The sequence below is a fragment of the Dermacentor variabilis genome, chromosome 8 (genome assembly GCF_050947875.1).
Source record: "Dermacentor variabilis isolate Ectoservices chromosome 8, ASM5094787v1, whole genome shotgun sequence".
In the NCBI taxonomy this organism is placed as follows: domain Eukaryota; kingdom Metazoa; phylum Arthropoda; class Arachnida; order Ixodida; family Ixodidae; genus Dermacentor; species Dermacentor variabilis.
The window spans coordinates 149,744,610-149,747,016 of record NC_134575.1 but is presented as its reverse complement, the minus strand read 5'-3'; positions in this window follow the sequence as shown (position 1 = coordinate 149,747,016).

The window sequence follows — 2,407 nt, the reverse complement described above, 5'->3', positions numbered from 1 at the left end:
ATGTAATTATCGCACATGCAATTATCTGTATTTTTACTAATAAATAAATAAATAAATAAATAAATAAATAAATAAATAAATAAAGCAATTAATAAGGCTGTTTATTACTATATTGACTTGATTTATACGGACAACTGCGAAAGCTACCGATGAGTAAACGCTAATGCAAAACTTACTTATCTGACCCCCAAGAATGGGAAAGCCCTTCACAAATTTAGGAGCGCAACAAAAAATTGCATTTCAGTCGCATTTCTAACTCTCACTGGCCCCCGTGGAAGCTAAAAATTATCTTGATTGGAGAGCACGTGGCCTTGCGTCGCAATTTCAAGAGCAGTGCTCAGTTACGTTCACATTCTTGTCTCAGTGCAATGCCTTTGAACGGGTGAACTCATCGGAACTGCTATCTGTCGTAGCATGCATGGGTCGGCAACTCCTGGTTATTTATTATTTATTTATTTCGTTACCCTAGGGGCCCTAGGTAACATTACATAAGGTGGCGCATTCAAGTGAATACATATATGTAGTTTCAGAAAAATTAAAATAAAACCCGAATGAAGGAATAAAAAATATAATGCGGGTCCCACGCACGGTAGGAATCGATGTAAGCGAAGCGTTATATGCTGTTTCCGTTGATTGACGATAATTAGCGGTGATTTTGATGGTGAAAGTCTAATACCTTCAGCATGTAGTGCAATACGGTAAGGGTGAGTTGATGTTAAATGCTACCTTGAGTGCACTACTGCTGTTTGTCTACGCAGTACACAGAACACGCAGCGAGACATGTTTGCTTGAGGCGTTGTTGTGCGCCATTCTGCTGCTGCTGCTGCTTTCCCTGTCTCGCAGATCGCATCAGGGTGTAGTTAAGATCACGTATAATGTACTGGTAGGGACGCGGGTGAGCACTTTCCAGCGAGAACTTCGTGGGCGTCGCCGCACTACTTTGTGGAGCTCTCTTGTCGTTGTTACAATGCCCCCTGGACGGCTGCAGCCCCCACAGTAGCATTATAGAAGCTGCAGGGCCAACGTTTGTACTCATATACAACAGGCCACAGGGGAGATAGTACATATGGTTGAAAGAGGGGACAGAGAATGCGTAAAGCCAGCTCCCGGACAGCACGGCTGAATAGCCACTCTTCGCTTGTAGCAGAAGGCACCGTAAGAAAGCATGGTGCGTTTGGGGTCTCTTCAGTAAAAGAAACGCTGCTACTAAATGTGGTAAGATTTGTGGACAAAGTGTAAACATTTTATTTCAAGATATGATAAAGCACTTTTCCGCTATTTATGAAAAACAAACTACGTGCAGGTTTTAATATGCGGAAAAGGCGCGCAGACACAGAGCCGTACTAGAGCACCGCAGCGTCACGACAACACGCAAGCGGCTTCCCAGCAAATCAACACTTCAGCTACTGTGTGATGCGCCTGTGTGAGGGAATAGCAGGGCTAACTTTCTCGCAGGCTATTGTTCGCAGGCCACGAACTATTGCGCGGAACAACACCTCGAGGAAACGCGTACTACGTACTACGTCGTACTACGCGTAGTACGACGCGTATGCGTACTACGTCGACAAGCGCAAGTGGGTGGTGCTCGCAAGTTAACATTTAGCATGACATGACGACTGTCGTAGGCCATTAATATCACCGCCAAATATCGTCAATGAATGCAAACAGCAAAGAAAGCTTCACTTACATCGATTCCCCACAGTGCGTGGGAGCTGCATCATTCTTTTTTTCTCTCCCGCTTCCTCCCTATGTACGACAAGTGCCATCGAAGTGGCAAGGCTGGTACTCATTCTTTTCCAGACTGCGCCGGTTTATCTATTTATTTGTAAGACCCTGAAGGTACATAGTAGTACATTGCAGAGGGTAGGGGGGAGATGCAATACAAGAGTGCAAAAAACATACAGGGTTAGTTCTATGAATTCACAGTACAGGGAACAAAACAACGTACTGAAGAAAGTGGTAATTTCAATAACAAATGAACAAAAAATCACGTAATAAGAAGTAAACTCATACACGAAGGTTTAGAAGACATACACTTAGCCAAACAGGCAATGACCACGAATAAGCTTATAACTATACCGTTTGTTACCATTCGCTATTTCATGGTAATTAGAGCGCTTTTTAAAATAGTGGCGTTACTGATGCTTACTAATGATGGAGGTAGATTATTCCAGTCGATCGAAGTCCTAGGAAGGAATGATTGTGAGCACGCAACGGTGTTACGACGGGGTACGTTAACTTTATGTGCGTGATCATGACGAGCTCAATAATTAGGCACTGGGTGTATCCAAAGGGAGCAAAGAGGTGCGTTGTGGTGGTAGACTTTATGAAAAAACTCAGTGGCCTTCCACTCTGTGAAGAAGGATGGCCAGTGAAGCTATGTATGTGGGCCCCTTAATGGTGAACC